General features: G+C 38.9%; 1 protein-coding gene across 5 annotated transcripts in view; it reads right to left on the reverse strand.

Moving 5' to 3' along the window:
• The window catches only part of LOC108756241, a 35,798-nt gene that overhangs the window by 25,464 nt on the left and 2,453 nt on the right, over positions 1-7,881 (reverse strand). For 2 of the 5 annotated variants that reach the window (XM_018499881.1, XM_018499886.1), the window contains exon 1: positions 5,214-5,605. The exons of 1 other annotated variant lie outside the window; for it this stretch is intronic. The gene's annotated coding sequence lies outside the window, so the exon portion shown is untranslated. Of the gene's footprint in view, positions 1-4,319; positions 4,516-4,573; positions 4,671-5,213; positions 5,606-7,881 lie in introns of those variants that run through there. 2 more of the 5 variants (XM_018499885.1, XM_018499883.1) reach the window with 2 other exon arrangements.

The following is a 7,881-nucleotide window of genomic DNA, read 5'->3' on the forward strand; positions in this document are numbered from 1 at the left end:
CCGCATCGACGTGTATACCGTATTGGCCGCAGCGTGCAATTTCGTCGTTTTAAGGGCCGAAAAGCCGAAGCTACGAAACGCAGGCTACAATCTGTACAATCTGCTAAATTGCACTTGTATTATAACAATCATGTAGAACTTCTTAATTTATATTAATTCAGAGTCTCACGTATTTCCTTCATATTTGGATACCACTATGTATCAATTTGAAGCATATTTGCGATAATTGATATTGAAAGGTACTTTTAACGTTTACGTTGTAAGCCACGTAAGAAGACTTTTTCAGCGTATTTTTCAGCGACAAAGGCGTATTATTTTTTTATGCGTTAAAAATATTACAAAACGACTTTACTGTCTTCGATTTACGAACATTCAAGTTTAAACATTTAATTTTATTAAGGAAAAATTCATTTGAAAGATTAAAACGAATAAGAAGATTTTTTCCGTCAGATAATCCCGATTTAATTTTACAGTTTTTAAAATTGACATTTATAATGCTCAATTCGCGGAAAAACTTGTAAATTCTGCACCGTTTATAATTCATAAACTATTAGTAAAAGAATAAATTTAATATAAAATGATTTAAAAATCCGCGTACACGTAAAAAGAAATGTGGATTATTTATTCAAAAGTACAAAATCTAATTCATGAGACCGTCGTACGCGACGTACGCGATTGTAAAATGAAGAAAATAGCGTGGCTGTTGTATTGAAATCCCGCTATCGAAGAAGAGGCAAAAACGCTATCGCACTTGGTGCCCTACCGACGGCAACAAAAACGATCTCCACGTGTCTCGACCTACGCGCTTACGGACACGATTTTACAGTGTCATTACCGTAAATTTCGCGCTCCGCGTGAATCGCACGGTGAATCGACCGCTACAGATAAATAATGGGGAAACTAGAAATTCGAATAAAGCGAGAACGCGCGTTAAACCGCGCGTCCCACGCGATGATCGTCGCGCGAACGCGTATCGCTGTCGATTAGCGCCTCTCTTTGGCGCCGTAGTAAAATTTTCTCGAGCGACTAATTCGAAAATCGATACGGCGCCGCGGGTGAGATGCGTGGCGTTCCCTGGGAGATGCGTGCCCGTGCGTATCCTGTTCCGCGTAGAAGCTGGGACACGCGCCCGTTGGATACGCGTCGCGCACCTCTCGCGTCGTAGCGGATGCCAGTGGCGTAGCACAGCGTCTTTCCACGCTTTTTTCCTCGACCAGTCGATGTAATGAGAATTTCTGATTGAAAATCAACCAACTAGAAAATTCTCATCACATCAATCAGAATTCTGATTAGCTCAACTCAGAATTATAATAGGCTTAATAGAAAATTTTCATTTGTCCATTTTCAACTAGAATTCTAATTAATGCAACCAGACCCTTTTTCCAGTGTATTTACATTTGTAAATACAGTGTATTTGTCTCAGATGTCTTCATGAAAATTTCTGCGACTTTGTCGAAACAGAAAGTAATCGACAAATTAATTTTACAATTTGAATCATTATCTATAATATTTAAAAAAATATGAGGATTTAATATCATGGTTATTAAAAATATAATTATCACCGCTGTTGGTGTTGATATAAACATGAATTTAACTCTTGACAACAGCAACGGGTTATTTGGATAAACAAAATTTGTGTACGATTGGTACTATGAAGTTCTAAATTATAAGGAAAAACACTTAGCCTCTATACTGAAAAAATGTTATATTAACAGCATTATTTTTATTGAAAATAATTTCATTAATTCATTAATTCTATTATTGAAACAAATACATCATACTTTTAGTTTGATAAAACTTTATTTCATTTTAATATTGTTATTACAATATATATATTAATATATTATATATATAAATCAACAAGATTATTTTTAATTAAAATAATGCTATTGATATATTTTTTTTTCAGTGTATCGATCGTCATAAGATGGAGATTCACTTGCATTCTGTGAACTTCAAACGCTTTAGAACTTATAGTTTTCATAGCCGTATCTGGGGTTAATGGTGCCAAATCATGGTATTAAATTCACACCCATGATATTAAGTTCATACCATGCTGATGTTTATATCTACACCATGAGAATGATGAGAATTATATAAACATGATATCAAATCCACACACACTCATATTTTTTTAATATAATTTAATTTTTTATACTCTTCAATTTATTTTTTATTCCCTCGAATTCACACTGGAAGATACTAAACAATATAGCAGTAAGTAGCAGTTTCGAAAAATTCCAATTGGGAAAATATGTATCAATCGCCGTTATGAAGTGAGACAAAGAAGGATGTCAATCTGTATAAACTGTCGATAGTACGTGCTATCGGAAAACTTTTATCTTCTTTCGAATACTGCACTCGATGATCGTTGAATCTTTTCACTTGATATCGCTTATATCATACTTTCCGAGCGTCTATCGAATCCGTTTGCTTTTCTATGGAGCTTTCCTGCTTGGATCATCGCAATCTTTTGAACGACATATATGCTTGATTCATCCATCACCGATGAATATACGAAGCACAAGGACGCGTGTAGATTGTACATTTGAAAGTGTAAATGTTGATTATCGATCCATTGATCGATTACTATACTGGAATTACTATACAGAGCGTCGCCAATCAAACGGAACACAGCAGAATTCTTTAAAAACAGGTTATCGCGCATCGATCGAACATTCCACGATCTACATCTGTACACACAGAAAAAATACTCACTGTACGTAAGTAATAATTAATTACTAGTATTAAGTATTTCAAAAGTTAACACGTCCGCGAAAATCTATCATAATTTCATCAGCATTTAAATTTATTTAAAATATATTGTATATTCCTAGTAAGTTTTATATTCTTCAATCAAGATTATTAAATTAAAACAAATTCGATTTGCTTATTATAGTATATAAAGTCGCTCCTTCAATTAATTTTATAAATTGTTGTTTTTAAGCACACAATAAATGAGTCTTTCTAAAATTTGTAATAAACATATTTTAAAATTATTATCGAGAAAATATTCTTTGTTAAAGATAACCATTACTTAAAAGGAAGACGCTAAATTTAGTAATCACTTTTCTTAGAGATAGAATGATATTTATCTGCGTGTAAACAACTTAAAGTTAAGTGCTGATAAAACAAAGTTTAGGGCAAAGCGTGTGACAATAGAAGCGTAAATATCGAGGGTGTGTTGCGATGAAATTATGAGCCCCGAATGTTTATATCCGTCGGAAAGGCGACAGTTAGAAACGAATATGTCTCGGAGTAAGAAGAATAAGAGAAAAAACTTACTGCGCAAAGTTCAGAAATATATATCAAATCAAGTGTGATTTAGAAATATCGAGTAAATAAAATAAACGGTGTTTGCTTGTTGCAAATAGACTATTTGAGCAACGTTCTTATCTAAGACTCCTAGTCTGTATCTATTTCCGCGGTTTCCTAGTTTACATCGATATCGATATCGCGTTATCGGCCACGTAACTATTTTAATACCACTCACGTGGCGCCTGTCAAAGTGACTCATCTACCCGAAATATATCACATTTATTTCCGCATATTTGCCTCCGCGTAGGTAAAACAGATTTGTATTTTGTTTTCTAGATTTCATCCTAAACTACCGAAGTTGAGCTTAAACTGTCGGGTTGACAAGTACGCGATATTTTAAAATTTATGTTGCGGATGAGAGTGCCATGCAGCGGATTCACTTTGTCAACCATCTTGACGGAGGTTGGATGAGTGTATTAAAATAATACAAATTGCTTGATGTTAAACTGGACAGAAATACGAATGAATTCCACATCTTTCAGGGCCTGTGACACTCTGTTTTCCCAGATCGAAACCTTGAGATGGAAGGAATGAACACCTCGTATCCGAGTCCGTTACGATAGTAAGTATCTAGCGAAAGGTCGATACACTTACTGCGAATATGCGATACCCCCTATAAGGATAAAGGAGAAAGGAACGCAAGCCACCTATTATTATATATCTTTGAAATCGGATGTCTAATATTTTTTTTTTTTTTTTTTTTATGAAGACGTAAGAGGCCGTTTTTTGTTTCCGCTTTTAACTTTCGTATAACGCATTCTAATAGAAATAATATTACTTAAGAATTATTGAAAATATCGTTCACCCAAGGAACACGTAAAAGTCAACAAAAAAAAATCAAAATGACTTAATTTTTATATTCTTAGTCAATGAACAGTCGAGAAATTTTATAGCAAAAGATTATCATTTTGACTTTTACGATGTAAAAATCAAGTCATTTTGACTTTCTTGCGACTTGACGGGTTCCTTTGGGACACGCTTGACAAAAATGAAAGTCTCACTTTGGCGTCTCCTCCGTTGCGTTCCTCCGTTAATTCCAGCGTGTCCTTTGACGACAAGGTAGGTATTCTTGGGATTACCGAAATCGTCGGAAGGGGGAGATTTTTCAGTCGGACTCGCCGCTCGCTTTCGTATTCCAGCAACGTCCGCAGGCGCGAAGGTCAACGAGTTTTCTACGCGAGCGGGGTAACGCCTATGTAGCGTGCGGGGCACCGACGCGAGCGCTCGCGAGTGCTCGCGAGTGCAGCTTACTCACGCTCACAAAATCGCTACCGGGGGCGCAGCCCTACTGGCTCTTCCCCATCCGGAATTAATGAGCGCGTCTTTCGCGCTGACAGTCGACGACCTCCGTCGAATTCTCCGCACGGTGAGCCGCGGACCACGCACCGTGTCGGAAACTCTCGCTCGACCTCGATTCGTCCGACTCTGTCAGCGTTGAGATCACCGCTCACGGCGGTGACAGACCAACGCTAAAAGCGAGCGCGAGATAGGCACCTTCCTGTGGGGAGGAGGGGGGGGGGGAGGAAAAAAAAAAGAAAAAATTCAACCGCGAACAACCGGTCAGGAGCGTCCGCCAAGATTCTCGTAAATCGAATTGCGGAAACGAAATCGAATAGAATTTTCTTTCCGTCGTCCATGGAATTCCTTGCTTTCCATCTCCACGGTGCCGTAAGTCGCGCGAAGAGAGTCGACCGGTCACTGCTGGAGGAAAGCTCGCGAGATCGGAGGATCGAATCCGTATCGCGATAAACCGTAATATTTTTCGACAGGAAATACGTTTTGCGAGTTTCGCGTCGGACGGACCTCCTCGAAGTCGCGATTCGTCCAGCGTGCGTCCGGAGACGAACGTTTTGTATATTCCCGAGGAGGGAAAAATAACACGCGGGTTCTCCTACCTCATAGGCGGCGCATTCGCCGTGTTGCGTGCGTGCGTGCGTACGGTGCGTACGCAGGGCCTTTGGACCCACTTCCGAGGGGGGCTCTCGGGGGACGCTCTGCGGGACGGAGCGTGCGGACGATATACGCTCCTGCCGGGATCTCCGCGCGCAGGCAGGTAAATATCGTCTAAGCGCGATCGCGCGGCCACGACTGAGTCCGTTCTCCTGAGAGAGCGTTTCACCTGCGACGACGGAGCCCCCCTCGACGACCTCGGTACGACGCGCGAACTAAACTCGCCGCACCGCCGCCTTTTCCTCTCCCACTCGCGATCGCGATCGCGATCGCGTCGCGTCGCGTCGCGTCGCGTCGCACTCTACGGCCGCACCTTCGTACGCCAAGCGCGTTCTTTTACCTGCGATACCACTGCGTTCTATTCGACTACCCGCCCACCTACTTGAGCGCGTTGGTACCCTTCAGAGAGTCGGCCGACCGGCAGCATCCGGCTGATTCGACTCCCTTCCCCTTCCCTTGATAAATCGTGGGAGGCGGAATGTCTTTTTTTTTTTTCTACGGTCAGAAAGACCGGGACGGGCTGCGGACAGGTGTGATGATAGGGCACGGATAACCGAGAGGGCGAGCCTTTCTTCTTTCTAATCCTTACGATTGATCTTTGTAATTTATCTTTTCTTTGGGTTTTTTTTTTTAAACAGCCACTTCCTTCCTCGGATGAATGGTAGAGCAAACGATGACGATTAATTTTCGTGTCGCTATCAGTTGATGTACAACTTGTAAACTGATGCATTGTGATCGAATCAGATAGCATTCGGGTATTTTGATATCTTTTATGACATTTGTAAGACATGATGTTTTTTTTCCCTCCACTTATGAAGGAGCGAAGTATTTATTTATTTATTTAATGCTATCCTTCACATGTAATAGAATGTGAATTGATTTTTTTTTCTTTTTATTTGTACATGGACTGTGATCCTTGAAGTGATCCTTGAAGTGATCTTTGAAGTGATCCTGTGCCCTCACTCAGAAGAAAACATAGTAATGGCAAAAAATTATAAAGGCGACAAATATACAAGTTTTATATATAGAATTAATGTATGCACATAATTGAATAAATTAATGTACTGTTATTAACACTTAAAGAAACTATTTTATAATTGCACAATTATTAATACTTAAAGAAACTGTTTCAGAATTGCAATAATTATGTATTAATTCTACATATATAAAATTTGCTTACGTGGGAAGAACAGTTTTGCTAAAGTATCTAAAAATTTTGGTAGATACAGATTTAAAAATAATTTTGTTGAAATATCCAAACAATTATGTAGGAAGCTAAAGCTGATTGTTACAAAATTTTTTTTGCAGCATTGCTCATTGTGCTTGCCTTTTATATATAATATAATTATTTTTAAACAAAATATCTTTTGAGACCGTAACATAATACACAACGACTAGGAAATAAAAGCGTTAAATGCTGGATATTTAGTGCTTAAATAATTCGGTTTAAAGGACGCATAAATCTTACGGAAAATGGATCTCAGTCGAATTGATAGAAATTTTACTATAATGTAGATCGTGATGTTCTGATCAAAAGTTTTTATAAGTAAAGAAGGTCCAAAAATGGACAATTTTCGAGATACTGAATGTGAAATATTGGAAATATACTTAAATCCCAACATTTTATTTCCAATATCTCGAAAACTTCATAATCTGATGCTAGTAAGTATCTCACAAAGCCTGTAAATAATTTCACAGACGAAAAATATTATTCTTCGTAATTACTTCAACAAAATTACTTTCAGATCTGTATGTAGCTAAATTTTTAATTATTTCAGTGAAATCAATCTTTCTGCACTGTTGTCACCTTCATAGTTGCCACCACTATGTCTTTTTCTCTGAATGTAACCATCCCGTCCAAGTTTCGATTTCGAGCGGATTTTACAAGGCAAGCGTGATAGACGTTTCACGAATACTTTTGACAACTGGCGGTGTCCCGGAACTGACATCCGTTACTCCAGTGAGAGGTGAATTCGCGATGTCCCCGGGCGACGCGGCGAGTTCGTCTTCCAACTTCCAGCAAGTTCAAAACCGCTATTCGTTTTCGCCGAACGATGATTATTCCGCCGCGGAAACTATAATAAGCGTACAATTCTGTTCGCGGCGACTCCACTCGAGGCGATCTGGAATCGCGCGCCGTCGTCGTTTCTGAAGGACGCGGAAACACTCTTTTCACTTCTTCAACTCACGCAAACGTCCTGGCGCCTGGGAATTCGTACCTCTACAGTCTACACGAAGCACTCTCGAACTGAAAGACATTTGGTTCGCGCGACTCTCTGCCCCGCGAGAAGATGTTTTCCGCTTTATCCTCACAGAGTTGTACCTCGCGTGTTTCGTGATATCGACGTTAAAGAGCCATTTACAAAGATGTAAAATGCACGTTACATTCTCACTTCAGTGCCACGTCAGTTCCATCGGTTTGCGTCAATTGCAACAATTTTGCAACAGTTCATTCAACATTATTTATATTACTAATTTTCCAGAATATTATTAGTGAGGATATAAAAATAAGAATTAATCGTAAAGAGATTGAACATATTGCAAATTACATTTACTTGATATTATTTTTTTTGCGCTGAGATTGCTAAGAAATAAGTATCATTATACTGAAAA

The sequence above is a fragment of the Trachymyrmex septentrionalis genome, unplaced genomic scaffold (genome assembly GCF_001594115.1).
Source record: "Trachymyrmex septentrionalis isolate Tsep2-gDNA-1 unplaced genomic scaffold, Tsep1.0 scaffold97, whole genome shotgun sequence".
In the NCBI taxonomy this organism is placed as follows: domain Eukaryota; kingdom Metazoa; phylum Arthropoda; class Insecta; order Hymenoptera; family Formicidae; genus Trachymyrmex; species Trachymyrmex septentrionalis.